At 34.3% G+C, this 18,574-nt stretch overlaps 1 protein-coding gene across 1 annotated transcript in view; it reads left to right on the top strand.

Moving 5' to 3' along the window:
* The window catches only part of LOC145686464 (high-affinity choline transporter 1-like), a 192,704-nt gene that overhangs the window by 89,441 nt on the left and 84,689 nt on the right, over positions 1 to 18,574 (top strand). Inside the window, exon 2 of the mRNA XM_081759800.1 lies at positions 11,466 to 11,597. The gene's annotated coding sequence lies outside the window, so the exon portion shown is untranslated. The remainder of the gene's footprint in view (positions 1 to 11,465; positions 11,598 to 18,574) is intronic.

The following is an 18,574-nucleotide window of genomic DNA, read 5'->3' as shown; positions in this document are numbered from 1 at the left end:
GCTATTTGAGAGCTAAGAATATAATTCAGATTTCGGCGAGGAAGTGTTGGAAATGTGTGACGAAGTACATGATAGGGAACATGTTTACGATTCTTCCAAATTCTATTAATTGTGTTAATTCTATTTTCCAAATATTCATCTGCATCATGGAAAAAAGAAAATTCGCCTTAATATCTATGAACAAAGTTGGTATATCTGTGATCTATAACGAGATGAAATGAAATAGAGATCTTCTTGTGATGTATGCTATCTAATCTTTTCCAAATACAATCACATTTCGATTTTGATTATAGTTCATCTTTGTGTGGAGTAACTACGGTAGAAGACATCGCACCTCAATATTATTGTTCCAGGAGTCTACCAACGATTCTGCTCCAAGTGAATCATCGGTTTCGTCGCTGATCCTTAATAGATGAAGTTGTGGACTAAAAACAGAGCTACCATGTCAACACGTTTTGATGTATCTTCGGCCAACTACTCACCCTTATCTTTCAGATTCCTTCAACGTAAGAGAAAATGATGATCCCAAGTTACTACAAGTAGGGCAAATAGCTAAAGATGTGGAGTTGGCAATACCATACACAGAGTGTGGAAAAGACACAAGCGATCCTATAAACTCCCAACATGGAGTGCTATCTATTCGATAACAAAAAACACCAAACTTCCTGAACAGCGAACGGTTTTTCTTCCAGTATTACCATCACCAGTAACATCCAACGCAATAATATATGCTGCCTTGAAGAATTTTGAACATAATCGTGGACAACTGCAAGATCAACCTATCCTTCCTGTATTTTGTGATGAAGTTTTTAGCACTGTGGTGAACATAATGCTCTCTTGTCCTCTGGAGTTTCAGAACATATATCCTATGATGGGTACTTTCCACAGACAAAAGTCGCATTACACTAACAAAGTCTACATTTTTTATTTACAATCTCTCATCTTTCCTCTAGTTTCTACGTTTGCGCATATGATGCATAGCAAAAGCTTCGGTGAAACCACGCCACTAGGTTCAGAATGTTCCCGTTTTTATAACCGAAGCGATGCTGTTCGTGGTGGAAATAATGAACATTCTCCGTATTTCTCAACAACACTTTCAGCTCTTTCGGTTTCACTCGGTTTTCGAATTACACCTACTTTTTTTTTTTTTTTTTTTTTTTTTTAAGAGTATAAGCCTTGTAAGAGACGTTGCCACTATGATACACTTTTTTCTCCATCGTTTGCTTTATACGTTTACTTACGTCGTCATTCGAATTTTAGCAGCTTTTTCTTCTAACCTTTTAATTCCGGCAGCCTCAGAGTTGGCGTGGGTCAATGAAAACTTGACCCACGACCCACCGTGACCCACGACCCACTGACCCACCACCCACCATGACCCACTCTGACCCACGACCCACCATGACCCACCACCCACCGTGACCCACTCTGACCCACCACCCACCATGACCCACGGTGACCCACCACCCACGGTGACCCACTCTGACCCACCACCCACCGTGACTCACCACCCACCATGAACCACTCTCATCCACTTTGACCTACTCTGACTCACCAAAATCCATCGTCATCAACTCTGAACACGATCTACGGCCTCTTCTGAACTGACTAAAGAATTTACACTTGTAATGAAACAAGACTGTGAAATTGTCACTAATCGGAGTTTGAATTTCTAGTCAATCGCTCAAGAACATTCTGTTACAATAACGGTGGATCTGTATCATCTCTCTATCACCATACAACATCTTTTCCATATCGACCATGTCAGTTGGCAATGTCGCCCCATGTAGAACAGAAACTTCATCTACCACGCCTTCGATAGGGAATCTTGTGAATAAATTATCAATTAAAGCCTGATAAACTGATGATTTCTTATTTGTTTATAAATTTAATTTTTGTAATTACACATGAAGGTTTGATACCATTACCAAGTTTCCTCACCCGTTTAGAAAGCGAAAGGGAACGAGGTTCCTGGAAAGTGTTCAGAGGTGAATGGGAATTTCCCTCCTTCTTCCCCTTCAATTACCACACTGGTGTTTGCCATGTGCCAAATTACGATGAATTTCAATTAAATTATCATAATATAATTATTTCCTTGTTGAATTATCAATACTTTTCAGTGGAAAAAGGATGAAATTTCAAAGTTCCAAATCAAAGTAAGTAGACCAACGTAAAGGGGAAAAAGTGTAAAATTTTCCATACAATTATGCGTACAATCCAAACTTAAAATTTCCGTGTAATTAAGCTTACAGTACAAATTGTATGCCTATTTTTCTCACAACTTTATGGGTTGATTGCCCTGTGCTGTAAGCGCTCCATATAATAAACATAAGCTTCAGCAATTATTATAACAGAAAGCAACGGATATATGAAGCCAAACACTATAATTTTTGTTTCTGATTTTTTTCTTAAATAACATCGATCGTTTTCGATCATTTTTATACGTTTGATACATGGCTCACTCCTTTAGCTCGTTTTAGCTCGATTTGAAATCATGGCCTGATTAAACTGGAAAGCGAAAGCCATGAGAAATTTAAGCCGTACTGTGGAATACTTTTAGTGTTGCTCACGAGAGGGGACACTGCTTGCATCTCATCTCGTCTCGATAACGAGACCACAATAGATTTTTTAAAAATAAAAGGACAGCCTCAAATGTCGTGAGCACCAATATATGTATATACTGTAGTTTTTACCATCAAGGATGAGACCTGCACGGTCGTATTTCTGAACCTAAGCAGAAGCCCAACCCGGGTAGTGATGTCAACGGGCTCGGCTCGGTTCAACAGAGAAAACAGCTCGAGCCAGCTCGGTTGGGATGAGCCATCGGCTCGGCTCAATTGAGCCGATGGCCTGAGCCGACTCGTTCGGGATGAGCCACCGAATTGGTTCGGTTCGGCTCAGGTGAGCCATCGGTTTTTGCCGTCTCGGTTAGGTGAGGTGTTGACTCGTCTCATTTCTCGGTTCGGATCGATAGTAGATGAGCTCTGAGCCGAGCCACTCGATCCGATGACAATCCTAAACCCGGGAGGAGCACCGCGGTGATTCAGATAACTGCTAACTCCAGAACAGAAAAATAACAGGGTTGCCGGGGTATTCTAAGATGGATATAGGCCTATACATAATGTGTCTCATGTAACCCTTCTTTAATCAAATTGATGCGGGTATCAATTTATCTCCTGGTATACACCTTTATGCTATAGCCGTGTTGAAGCAGCTCTCACCTTATGAATACTCGTAATTAATTAATTAATACGTAAAATTGACCATATTTTCCAATATTTTATCATATATATATATATATATATATATATATATATATATATATATATATATATATATATATATATATATATATATATATATATATATATATATATATATATCGAATAACCCCTCCAATCATAATTATCAACATTAAATCTCCTTGTCTTTATATATATGACCGTGTATAGCTGTATTGAAATGACTCCCATTATGAATGATTAATAAAAAGGATAATTCAAAATTGATCACTTTTCTGAATATCTTATCATAGGCTATATGGAGAAATTACTAATTTTTCAGTATTACCATATTGCTTTTATTAGTCTGTTTTTCTGTTAGTATCAATCATTATAAAGAATTCTAGTGACAAAAGAAATCATACTTAACTTTAAATTATCTTCATAATACTCTTTCGTAATATTCCTATATTGTCTTTAGCTTTATAATTTTCCTATGGTATTTTTAAATATTATTCCTCATATTTAGAATTTCTTGCGAGAAGAATAATCGTCATCTAGTTTCAACATTATTATTATTATTATTATTATTATTATTATTATTATTATTATTATTATTATTATTATTATTATTATTATTATTATTATTATTATTATTACTAATATTATAAAAAACCTATTCCGGATAACAATGTTGGCAGCTCGTGGAAACATGATTGTATGCCACATTTTCTGACTTTCGAGTAAGTATGAAAAGAAAGTTCATCATCCCTATGCAATTCGATACAGTGACACATACCAAAAAAGTTTCCCTTGTGGTTTAATACCAATCCAGTCCACCTAATAACTTAATTTTACCAGAAGTGACAATTATCATGATGTTCGCTAAATCCTCTCATATCATGGTAAAAACGAAATGAAATCTTTAAGTTTTATGTCCCACGGTTTTGCCGGTTAAGCTAAAGCAGACGGTGATGATGAGAGGTGAGTGAAATGGTGGAATGAAGAAAGTGGGAGGAAACGGGAGAATCCCGAGAAAACCCACGAGCACGGTGTTTGTCCACCACAAAGTCCACACGGCGCGAGCTGGGATCGAACCAGCGACCCCAAGCACCGGAGATGAACGCTCTACCAGTGTTGCTAACAGAAATTTATTTTTCCAACCAAATTTTGGGTGAAAAACAACTAAAAACAGCATCAAAAGAACTAGAAAATTACGTAAAATATTTTTATCTTACCTAAATACACAATACCTTAACTTTAAATACACAAACTGGCAAAGCAACGCTTACACAGTGATCCAATCTTCCACCTCACCACTGGCGCAAATTCTAGGGTAATGGGGGAGACATGTACCCTCGAATCTTGGATCTGAGGGGACTGTCCCACTAATAGTCTGATTTGAAATGTATCTTTTGGAGAGAAATGTGATGATTTGTGTCCGATTGCCACAAAGAAAAGTGATGAAATTGATGTCCCCCCAGAATAAGCCTCAAATTGACCCGCCTCTCAATGTTGAAGACAACTCTGCTTTCCTGATCCTCCACAGCATTGTTCTTCAACTTCATAAATATGTTGAATATCGCTTTTAAAAAAATTATGGGAACGGTCTTAACCGTACCCCCTCCCCCTCACATGTTGAAGACAAATTTCCTCACTATACCCCACTCCACCCAAATGATCAGAGATGGATTCCTACGTACTTACTCAGCCATGCAAAGTGTAAAAGCCCAATGCAAAAGGGGTAATCCTGATGAAGAAGGGAAAACCCCGATTTCTATTAATTTATTCAAACAAGAGGAAAAATAACACTAGTTTTTTTTTTTTTTTTTTTTTTTTTTTTTTTTTTTTTTTTTTTAAAGGTGAACACGGAAATTCATTCTTAATCAACAAATATTTTTCTCTTTTCTTGAAATAAGAAAGGCAGGAGGTTAATCTTTCGTTTACTTGCAGTAGAGATGTAGATTAAAAATAAATAAATAAAAAAAAAAAGAATGCAGATCTGCAAGAAACAATATATCTAGCAACGCTGACGATGACTAAAATCGGAGATTCAATCTCTTCTTTGTGTTCCTCCCCCTTAGCCAACCCCCTTCAGTCACAAGATCTAGGTACTTCTAAGATAAGCTAATTCTAAAACAGAAAAAACAGGTAGACGAGAATTTTAATTTGTTAAACTTTCTGTTACTAATACAAAATAATTCTCTCAAGGGAAATATAGACAGAAGTAATTACACAATTTCTTAACATAAAAAGAACTAGAACTCAACTAGATGGGATTTTTAAAAAACTAGATTTTCAACTAGCAACTAGACAACTATTTTTACAACTAAATTGCCTTCTAAAAGAACCAGATTTAGTTGGAAAACAACTAACTTGGCATTACTGCGCTCTACTACTGAGCTACCGCGCCCCCCACATATCATGGTAAATAAAGTGCTGACTTCGCTTCTTCATATTTTGTATGGGCGGAAATTCTCTTTTATCTTATTCATTGGAGGCAAACGTTCTTACAGATTTAGACTGGACTGCAACTGAACACGTGTGGTTTATTGTTCAACAGCCCTGCAACTCTGCAAGTAAACAAGTTACCACCAAACGGAATCTGTAATCAGAGGTCCCTCCCTATAGAAGTTCAGACTTTCCTTTACTGAGTAGTTTTAAGCTCTTTCCTTTTTTATAGTAGGCAATAAAAATAGGAGAAGAACAATATTACTTTTCCGCGGCAGTGTGTCATTTACTTGAGCAAAGCTATAGTAGTCAAAATTTGCAGACACTCCTCAAATAACAGGAAGAATCCCACAGCTATTTACAAAGGCAATCGGAAAAACAAGTTCATTTCTCTGCTTTCACGAAATATTTACATGTGTGACACTTTCCGTGCTGAAATTATTATTATTATTATTATTATTATTATTATTAATAATAATAATAATAATAATAATAATAATAATAATAATAATAATAATAATAATAATAATAATAATAGTGAATATCTACAATATATTATCATTATTCATACTTTATTTTATTTCTGACAGCAGTGTTACATAAATAATTTTGCCTTCAATCACAAGCCACTGCTGTGCTTATCCGATTCAAATCTCTCCTGCATATCGTTCTGCTTATTTACTCAGTAAAGTACTACTAGACAAATATTCATTCAAAACAATTCTTTGGTCCAATACTTGATCCAATTTTTTGTTGTATATACCCACATTCATGTCCAGTTCCATCTAAAGAAACTATTTAATAGTATAAAAAATATTTGTTCCCGAGCATTATAGTAGTGTATGATTGAATTCCGGATATATGAAGGCCCATAAATATGCTAATTTCATATGGGCCGTTAAAATTAGTGCAATATGCATTGGGCCGCGGAGAACTTCGCATTTGAATCAATTTTACACGAATACCGAGAAAACACTTCGCGAATGTAGCATAGATTGTGTCTTAAATTTACTTATATACAGACCACGACAATAATATGGAACACAAAGTTTGTGTCTGTCTCGTATCGAAAAAGTATCATAAAAGTGGTTGTCTCTTAGGAACTGTATATGTACCTGGAAATGTATGACTTCATGCCCACATCAGCCATCTTTTGCAGAATTAAGTCAACGGGAGATATATTTATTTATTTATTTATTACTAAGCTACCAGATACAATCTCAGAGGTCATTTTACACTGGAGCACTCAAATCAACAATAATAACAACATTGGGAAATGAAGTGGAAGGATGGCGGCCAGGGTCTGTATTTTAAGGTACTATCTCAACATTGACCTGGTGTAACTGAGGAAAACCCTGGAAAACCGCAGTCAGGAAACTGAACTCTGGATTCGAGCATGGAACCTTCCGATTGCGAAGCAAAAACGCTGTAATAATAATAAATCTTTGAGTTTTACGTCCCACTCTTATGTCGGCTAGGCTAAAGGAGATGGGGATGACGAGAAATGAATGAAATGGTGGAATGAAGAAAGTGGGATTAAATGGGCGGGCCCCGAGAAAACCCATGCACACGGTGTTCGCCCATGAGCAGAGATGGAACCCGGGATCCCATGCACCAGAGGTGAACGCTCTACCAATGAGCCACGGCGGTCCTTATAATAATATAATAATAATAATAATAATAATAATAATAATAATAATAATAATAATAATAATAATAATAATAATAATAATAAATAGTAGTAGTAGTAGTAGTAGTGTCATTGATAATTGTATTGTGTATGTATGATACTTGAAGAGAGTACTTGAACTACACACACGATTAGGCTTGATTTGGCTCGTTTTGGCTCGACTCGACTCGAAACTCGAACCAAATTCGAGTCGAGTTGGAGGAAATTTTTCGAGCCGAGTTCTAGAGTCGAGTTCAAACATGTCTGTTTCGAGTCGAGTCGAGTTTCAAAGAAAACTCGCTCGAACTCGTTCTTGCCCGTCCTCAATTTTTACAAACCAACTCACTACCAATTTTCCATATATAGAAAGTGCCCTCCCCCCACATGAAGGAGAATTTTAAAAAGTGCTAGGACACATTCTGTTTATTTTCAATAAAGAGTTAATACACTGAATTTCAGCTCCGTAAGTTTAACGGCTTGCGAGATACTCATTTTTTTTTTCGGAAAAATTTGGATACTCACTACCTCCTTAGGATATTATGCATTATAATAAAAGCAATATGACATCCCAATTTGGATTAAGGCCGAACTATATACCGAAAGTAATTTCATTTGACTTTGCAATTTGACCCTGATGATCAGGCACACATAGTTACATTCAATTTCTTATATATTACAGTGATTCAAAAATGTATTTTTTCCAGTAGTTAGCTCTAAAAACTCACAGATCTCGAAAGCCAAGTTGTAATGTAAGTCCTATTGCTATTATTACAATTAAAAATATCAATATCCAAAAGTGCCTGAAGTTCTTTTTTCACCTGTTAGATATACTCACTTCAGGTAAGTAGACAGAAACAAGTGGAAAAGGAAGGGAAATGAAGGTCTTGAAAGTAAAACGGAGACAAATTTACCAGTCTTCAGAAGATACTGTCTACAATGCAGTGAGCAGAGAGGGTCGGCAGATCATACTGAGTCGGTGGGTCGCAGTGGGTCATGGTGGGTGGTGGGTCGCAGTGGGTCATGGTGGGTGGTGAGTCACAGTGGGTCATGGTGGGTGGTGGGTCGCAGTGGGTCACGGTGGGTGGTGGGTCACAGTGGGTCACATGCTGTTGACCCACGACCCACTGACCCACTGAGAAAACTTGACCCACTTGACCCACTGACCCACTCCATCCCTGGTACTGGTCAGTCGCTCTGACGTATTTTGTTGACAAATTACGCATCTCCTGCTATTGAAGGGCTCTTCCATGCGTTGACGACTAAGTTGAACACCTTGAGAAGTATTTGTAGCAGAAATATCAATCATCCTAGCCTCTTTTCTGAAATAAGGAAAAGAAATTCTAATAGTTAGTTTTATACAGTTTTCGTTTGATATAAGTACACATACTTGGTACCAATATACTCGAAACTTTTTAAAACAATTTGGAAATAGTTTTATCAGATTCTACAACCCCAAAAAGATAGGTTTATACTTTTAAATCACTCAGGAGTATTTAACATTTAAACATAAACTGTTTAAATGAATTTTTGAAGATGGTTAAGCTTCGGGTGGAACATTGATTTTATCATTTTGCTTTGATTGAAATATGTATCCTAAGGCTACGGGAAGGGTAGGAGAAAGGGGGTTCAATTTATCTTTCAGATATTTTTCATAAACTTTATTCTTTCTGTGCAAAGAACGAGCATTTCAGATAGTGTTTGTACAATATATTATTGCAATTCTAAAATTTTCTCCCTGTCTCCTGAAACAAAGCTACGAGAATAAGATATAATGAAATGTATGAAATGAAAATACAAATGTCTATCTATATTTAGTGCTAATTCTGTGACATGTTATCATCGTCCTTGCTTCGTATGGTCCATTCTTTGTTTTACGCATATGATTCTTTCTACAACTTTTCTTTCCAACACTCTAGCCTAAATAGCGGATTCAATTAAATAGTTAATTGTGTTATTTTATTTCTCTGTGGGCAAAGTACATCGATTATCGTTTATTTCTTTTATTGATAATACGATTTAGTTGCTTATTCTTCCTGCATATGATACACTCAACAAACTTCTCCAGCACATTTTGAATGTTTCCAACTCTATTTTCGTCCTATATTTGTTCTTGAAAAATCAGTGGCAGAGTTTGATCGAGTTCAACCGAACTTATCCGATCTGGTTTAAACTCGATACAGTGGTAAAATTTGAGTTCCTAGACGAGTTTCTGAAACATTATGGTATACAGACCTTTGGTTCGTAAGTTTTATGTGAATTAACAATCAAATAAAGGATGATATTTTATGACTACTCATAAGTTTGATAATTTAAAGGGTCTTTATTTTTGGTTCATACAGACAAATACATAGTACATTTCATACTCAGTATATAGTACATTCGATACGATTTTTTTCCTCTGAATACTATCATCCTTCAATATCGCTAGTCTAACATTCTGTAGAATGCCTGCTATCATTTGTTCAAGTTTATTTTTTTAAGCTCAGAAAAATCAGGTGAGGCACTTTATTATTATGTAATATTCTATGGTGCCTAAAATTTAAAACTATGCCCTTTCCCCCATTTTTCTTATATGCTACTATTACACAAACAGAAGAAAAACCTAAAATGGAATAAAGAATTAATTACAAAGCATAAAACAAGATACATCAATGAATTGTTTCTTATTTCTAATATGGTTTGCTTTAGTGGTGGCGCTTACTGTTAGTCGAACAATTAGATCCCACTCCTTGCCTATTTTTGGCTTCACATTATTACCTAATCATATGACCCGTTACTAATGGCAAATTGATTCTCTACTCTTAGTGTTCACATTCAATTGTTCTACTGGCTAGCTTCTGTGTCATATCTCCAACCTCTACCAAAGCTGAAAATATATAAAATAATACTGGTAATCTATACTGCGCGAGAGAAACAGTATTAGTCAGAAATTGGCCAAAATGAGATGTCAAAAGTTGGAGATATGTGTGTCATGCTCCACCTCCGGTTAACTTGATATAAGTCAATTCTAAACGTGAGTTTAATAATCGCGTCTTGATACTGTTAGTATAAGTGATTCATACTTATGCATGGTAAAATAAGAAGTCATTTCCTGAAAACCTGTTTTTTTTACTTATACTGTTTCTCACGCGCAGTCTAGATATAGTAAACGGTTCACAAAGGAGAGAAACAACAAACAAAGTAGTTTCTGCTTAGTAGTTTCTTCTCTTGTGTTTATAATATTTGTTTCCATTTCCTTTTTTAAAAGTACTTAATGCATATTCTTAAATATTACTTACACGTACACATACATATTATTGACAATATGGAAAAATACTGTCAATATTACTGAAAGCAGGACCTCGATATTGACAGATTGACGTGCGATATTGAAGAAAGTCTAGAAATCCTGAAGTTCAACCATCAATATTGTAATTTGGTGGGGAATATTGACAATAGTATTGAATTAAGTATGGCCGCGTCAATATTATTGTCAATACCGTTGGAAGATTGTAGGGTTTAATTTTAGTTGTTTATTGTTTTCAACATGGACAACACGTCAGGTGCAAATGAAGATGCTTTTAACGAGGAAGTTGGATAAATTAAAAGTGGTTGCTCTTGAGAAGCAACAGTTTATAGAGGTGTATGAAACAGTGTCACAACCAGTATGCGAGTTGAGTTTAACCTTTGTTCCATGGAAGATGAATTTCATTCATACACGCACCCAGCCATCTCTCTCTCTCGATATATATGAGGAGCGTTTTTTCAAAACTCGATAGAGCACAAAACATCTTTCTTTTTCTTTTCTTTTTTCTTTCTTTTTTTAACAACAATTGCATTTTTGTTCTTATTATACGCAACTTCTATCGAGTTCTGACAAAACGTTCATGATGTAGTATTCTATACAAATAGCACATTTCGATATCTGTTAATTCTGATTTCACAGCTCGATTGGTAGCACAAAAAGCATGCCAGAAAAAAACATCCCTCCGTTTCTCAGAATTTTCTCAGTTTTGGAAAAACAGTCCTCATATATATATATATATATATATATATATATATATATATATATATATATATATATATATATATAATCTAATATCAAGTATTTCTATACATATCATATTATTATTCTCTTCGTACTACAGGTCTGGATATAAATGTTTCTTGGGAAAACTAGTTCACTATGCTGATGAACGTGACACTGATATGGGGTACACAGATGCTTCTCCAGGCATTGCAGAATTAAACATTTGGTGAATTTCTACAACTGCATACATGTAAGCAATATTTTTAAGTTTTATTAATTTATTGATAAATATGATTAATGTTTTAATTTATAAGGGAAGGAATACTTCAATTTTAATTATTGATAAGAAAGAAAATGTATTGCAACGCAACTTCTATTAATTATGTAAAAATGAACGAATGGAGTATTTTACGGTTTCTATTATACATGTGGGCCTATGTAGTACTATTTTCTTGTACGTTTTTCCTATTAATAAATACCCGTACATGTGCTTCACACTCAGTAATTATTTTTCTATCATTTCTGGACGTTAATGTAATGAAACGTACCTAAAATGAAACAAAAGTGATCTAAACAAACAGTGTTTTTTCCAGACATGTTTCTGGAGGAACCTGCTTCCCGGAGGTTTGGGAGTACCCCCCGGAAGAAAACAAAATAATACGTAGTATAATAATAATACACAGAATAGTACCGTGTGAAAATAATATATGCCCCTCCAAATACTAAGTGCGCCCTCTTGGAACATTTTTTCTGAAAGGAACACTGGAAATAAAGTCACGAAATTTTTGTTTAGTGTAAATGCAATGTGAATGTAATAGCTAAATCCATTTTTTAAAGAAGTATTTGTATGATAATGATGAACCTTCGTAATCTTAAATTTGTGTAACGTAATATTTGTCAGTAATATCATCATATCCTTTGTCAATAATCATAACCTTTTTACAGATTCTGTAAATAGTAAATACAGGAACAGTTTGTGATCTTTGTCAATAACAGCTCCTCTACGAAACCAGGCTGGTTGCGGGCCTAAGTGGTAATCAGGCTGGGACCACTGGCCTGTTAAAATGAGTTGTATTACCACCACTATTTTTGTTGTATATGGTTTCAATAACCAGCAAACTCATCAGCCCAGAAACAGAACCCCATCGTCAAATACTATGCTGTACTAACCAATTGCGACACGATTGTTATTGTCAACTCACTCCGAGTAAAGATCCATATGGTTGTCATACAAATCCAATGCAAACATCAGCATCTGATTGGGCATTAAAAGAAATAGAGATCACCAAAATGTAAGCTGCTTTGGACAACCGGGAGCGGAGCAAAAGCTTATCATCTTATCTTTTCTTACTAAATTTGATTTCAATATACAAGGTGTCTCAAAAGTCCCCTGACATAGGGTAACTCTGTTATTATCAGAGTTACAATAAAAAGTAGGAAGGGAAACGTCTCCAAATATCATGTTTTCGATCTAAAATGAAGGATTAAAAAAAATCGGACGAGCTCTTTGGGCTGTACCCTCTTTATGCACCCAATGTTAAACGAAAATACAACGTTGCCTTTTACTGGGACTGGGGGAGGGAAGGAAGGGACGGGAAGTGGACAAATTTTGTAAAAGTATGGTGAATGGGGGCATGTTTGAAATGAGGGCTGGCAATTGATACGTTAGCATAACAGACAGTAACTTCATTCATTTATGTTGTAGGTCCAGGTAAATGGCAACATTTCATTTTCATTTAATTGGGCGCATAAAGAGTGTACAGTCCAAACAGTTAGTCCGATTTCAAAAAGATTCCTTCACTTTAGATTGAAAACGTCATATTTGGAGACGGTTTCCCCCCTTACATTTTGTTGTAGCTCTGATAATAACAGAATCAGCCTATGTCAGAGGACTTTTGAAACACAAACACTCACACATATTTCGGTGTAAATTTCCTATTTATTCATTCATTTATTTAAAGGGATCAACTTTACTGTTACAGAATTTAGCTTTGAATTAAGTAGAAGTAATCGCGACTACAGAAGGTTTTGCAACTAGTAGCGCGCATTTCCTGCCATTAATATATCTATTTCCTCATCAACTATAAGTAAATTAATAAAATACGTTCATTTCTGAGTACTTCCCAATTTAGTCTGATTCTTGTTCTCAGTTTCGGATAAGTACTTTTACCTGTTACAAATAAAACTCAAAAGTCAAAGTACTTTTACCTATTGAAATTAAGTTATCAATATCTGTAGAATAGTTATACATACCAGAGTTTGGCCGTTGCAAAACTTTTAAACATTTAAAAATTGTTACATTTCCAAGATAGTTCATTCAGTTTATGTAAATAGCTCGCCAAGTGGGCTTTGTGGTGGACAAACACTGTACGTGGGTTTCCTTGGAATTCTTTCGTTTTCTCCCACTTTCTTCATTTCACAATTTCGTATTATCACTGTTTCCCTTGAATTCGGAGCAAATTTTTTAAACGAAAAAAACGTACATAGAGTAATATTGACAAAGAACTGTGTACAAACATTAAGAACGAAAGTAATAGGGTACAAATAAATCAATAAATATACAACTGTTCATAAAATTTTCTTCGGAGTTAGTGATACGTATTGACAAAATTTATGTATCAGATAATAACGTATGTATTGACAAGTTGTCCTTCTTAATCTGCCAATCATTAGTAGTCTGACATGTTTTGACGATCTTCAGCAATATGATGGACAGGGGATGTTATCAATATTAATCTTGCCCCAAAACCATTATAACTAGAGGCGCTGATTGAATTCGTTGCTCATATGAAAAATATTTCTCGTATTTGTTCAAGGTGGTAATGGTAGTGTGTAAAATATTGATTCAAAGAAAAAGAACATGAAAATATAGTCTTAATACAATAATCAACGTTATGTAGAGCTGTACGTGTCACATATATGTTCAAAGTAGGACAAAGTATAGACCTTAAATTGTCAGTCAGTGGTGCAATAATAATAGTAATACTGTACTAACTAGAGGATCAGAAGAAAGAGAAATAATGTACATATATAGGAAATTTGTAATAACGTTTCAAATTTTATTTATACTTGTTTTCAACATTATTTACATTCTTTCTATAACTGTAATAAGTGATACTGTGGCAAAGCAATTTAAAACTATTTACATTAAAAGATATAGGCCAATTCCGTAGCTTTAATATGTTATCGCGATATGCAATTTAAATTTCTTTCGTATTTTCTAATGATATAGATCAAATGCAGTTCATAGAGCGACTGTTCAATATGAAAAATACTTTACGCGTGTACTTCGTATAAGACGAGTCAATACGAAAAGCGTCCATTTTTGTATCAAAATGTCACGTAATTTGAATGTGATTTATTACACTTTGTTTTGAATACGTGAATAGAAAGTTAACTTTGTGGCATTAACAATTTTCTGGTAAATCAAAGTAGAAAATTGAGTTCTAATTCACAGAGAAGAATTATTCGGGTGTAAGAACATTACAAAACTAAGTTTTGAAGGAAATGTTTGACGCAAAGTAAGCACACAAACGGGAGCACAAAATGGAACTAAAATCTTATATTTTATAAAGTGTTATGAGAATGATAATACAGATGCGAATTGAAGTAGCTGTGTCTCACATACAGAATACGTTAATTTCGGATAAATTAGGTAAAAAGATGAAGTTAGTATTGGTTAATTAGTTGGAGTTAAATGCCTCTTTCAGTACCTTGACATATATCTTCTTAACGTGGGATCGGAAACGAAAAGAAATGAAATCTTTAAGTTTTACGTCCAACAATTATGCCTGCTAGGCTAAAGGAGATGATGAGAAATTAATGAAATGGTGGAATGAATAAAGTAAGAGGAAACGAGAGAATCCCTAGAAAACCCACGCACACGGTGTTCGTCAACCACAAAACTCACTTGGCGCGAGCTGGAATCGAATTAAGGATCCCACGCAGCAAAGGTGAAAGCTCTACCACTAATCCAGACGTGGGATCCGAATCACATGATCTGTCAATGCAACTCAAACACAGGCCTCTAATACAGAAGGCGCGTATGCTAACCGAATAGGAACGAAAGTTAATATAAATATGAGTCTTTGGTAAGTTAGAACTCTGACTAGATATACTTAGCATATGATATAACTTAATGGCGGATTTAATTTTGCGACGGTGAACGTGGAATTTTTTCGCCTAATTACTTACGGACGCAGCGAAAAAAAAGTTTTGAGTGTGGGAGCAAAGTTTCATCATCTTATTACTTCTAACTAGCTTTGTTTTCACTATACACTTATGATTTTGTTTTCTACAAAAGTAAGAAAGGCGTAAGGTTATTTCTCCGACACATACACAGAAAACATTGAGAAAGAACAACTGACCACCTTGTTCCTTAGCTTCAAAATACTTAAGTCTATTCAAGATTAGAATACAAAAATGATGTATCATAAATCTAAGTTCGTATTGTTAAGGATTCCTAAAACAGAGTCAACCAAAGTGAAAGAATTGAAATAGTTCTCGATCGGTTTCATTAGCTTTGGTGAAAATTAGATTCTTTACCTGCCCTTTTTAGTTTTTTGTTATTACAGGGTAAAACAGTGTAACAGTCTAGAATCAGGTTTTAAAATGTTGTTTAATAGTATATTTACTATAGAATGGATTTATTTTGTTAATCATCTGCTTTATTAAGCACATATTAAAATAAGTTTTTTCATCCTATAGGGTAGTAGGAAAGAAAAATTATTAGTAGCAATGCTGTGATCACGAAATAAGAAATTTCTTAACATACTGAATTGTGTAAACATTTTGAGTTCACCTCTTGAAATTCTAACAAATCGCAGTAGTAGGTGTGGAACGAACTTTAGATACTTTGAATACCAGAGGAAATAAGGTAGCTATTTATTGTATGTTTGAATACAACTTGAATAGTCAATAATTACCACTAATTACTAATGCTAACATGTGAAAGTATAGATAACCTTACATTCTATATTTTTTAATATATTATATGTAGAAATAAAAAATGTGAACTGGATATATTTCAAGATTCAAAGAATTCTTGTTTACTTTTTATTCCATTTTACAAAGAAAATAACTTATTGTAGAAGACTTCGATGTATTATTATTTGTTATTTCTCCACAATGACGCACAATTGAAAAAATCCAATTATTAATTAAGATGATATAATCTGTATAATTTGTCACTAAAACTTATAAATGTAATTAAGATTTTACAAATTCTTTCTGTGATGTCATTCTGCAAATGACCAATATACAATTTAATTATATTACTATTATATTTGCAAAACATTAAGGTCAGATAGCTTAAATTATAATATAATTAAATATTATTTTTTCCAGAACAAGTCAACAAAACATAAAGTTCGGAATGGTAATTTTGCTTTTAATATTATTCATTTTTACCCATCAGAATATAAATTTAACATCGTTTAGAAGGATAGAAGAAAACATGTTAATATGCGTTAGCGATATTTTGAACAAGTACTTCAATAACTCCAGACTATTGGTAATCTTCGACGAAGTTCGCATGAATTCTTATGATATATTTCTTAATATTCATTATTTAACAACAGTCGTAGCAATTCATCCAGATACGGTACAGAGTTATGCTCTAAATAATCTAGAAATATTTATGCTTACTAACAAAGTAGTAACAGATTACATAATATTTTTGAAGGAAACTTCCACTTTTCAACAAATTCTCCGAAAATTTATACAGTTCTGGTTTTATAATCCACCTTTAAGGTGTATTGTAATACTAAGTCGTGTTGCTTACACAATAAAAGAAATTGGAACAATATTTAATGAGTTGTTGAAACTGCATATTATAAACACAATACTAATTGCACCTCACGACGAAATGAGTACATACGAATTAGAAGAAATATTTATTTACACATATTTTCCCTTCTCCCAGTTTTATTGTTGGTGGGCGAAACATGTAATTTTGTTGGAGATTTGGAAGAATTCAGTATTTCGTTACAAGAACAATCTCTTCCCAAATAAACTAAATAACCTGCAATATTGCTACGTTATCTTCTCCGTCAGTTACCAAATTCCACAAGCATTTCCTGCGCGAATGAGTAACGGAAAACAGAGGTACGTTGGCACATACATAGAACTAATGGATACTCTAGAAGCTAAAATGAATTTCTCTTGGGGATTAATCAATACTAAGTATACTGTTGCAAATAAAACGAAAAATAACACACTAGTAGAAGATTTCTATTACATGACATACGGGAAACTTGATGCTGCTTTCAAATATACCCGTCCGAAGACAAAAGAGTTAAACCTTTTTGATATTGTTATGTCATGGGATTATTATAAATTTGTATGGGTTTCTCCTATTCCATCAGAATATCCTCGTTGGATGAATTTATACTTCCCATTCCAACCATTGCTTTGGATTACAGTAATGATAGTTTTCATTGTTATAGCTTTATGCATAAAAGTGTTAAATCGTTTTCAGATTGAATTAGATACTTGGCACCATAAACAATATACGTTGCTTTCATTGTCTATTCTGTTAGGGGTATCCGTTCCCCAACAACCATATCAATTTTCTTCTAGGTTAGTTTTTATCACTTGGGTTTTGATATCTTTGGTGTTAAATACAGGATATCAGGCGGCATTTTATGGGTTTTTAACAAACCCGAAAATGTATGGTTATATTGACAGCACTGAAGATGTTCTGAATTCCGGGATAACATTTGGTGGTACCGAAGGTGTGAAAAATGATTTCAAATATAAACTTGACGATATTGAGGAGAAACTATATGAGAGATGGGTGGTTGATGATAATGGCACGAATGCATACTTGAGAACAATTAAGAAGAAAGATTTTGCCTTTCCAACAACTTTTCTGTCTGCCGAAATTTGTTCCTATATATTTTCTGATCTTGATGAAAGACCTTTGTTTCATATTAGCCAGGAAACGATATACTTCACTCCCTTAGTTTTCTATTTAAGAAGAGGGTCCATGTTCACTAGTTCCTTTAAACAGTTTATAGATTTATGTTTTGATTCGGGACTATTTCTGAAATGGAATGATCTTTCATATTATTATTTCCGAAAAGACTACGTTGTGGGAAAAATGAGGAAGCATGTTGACAATCAAGAAGAAAAAGATCAGCCAATTGTTTTGCAGAATCTGTTTGGTATTTTTCTCGTATTAGTAATTGGCTTACTTTGTGGAATCGTGATTTTCATACTTGAAGT

This window comes from Thermobia domestica, chromosome 5 (assembly GCF_964235325.1).
Source record: "Thermobia domestica chromosome 5, izTheDome1.hap1.1, whole genome shotgun sequence".
NCBI lineage: Eukaryota > Metazoa > Arthropoda > Insecta > Zygentoma > Lepismatidae > Thermobia > Thermobia domestica.
This window is presented reverse-complemented; position numbering and strand designations above follow the sequence as displayed.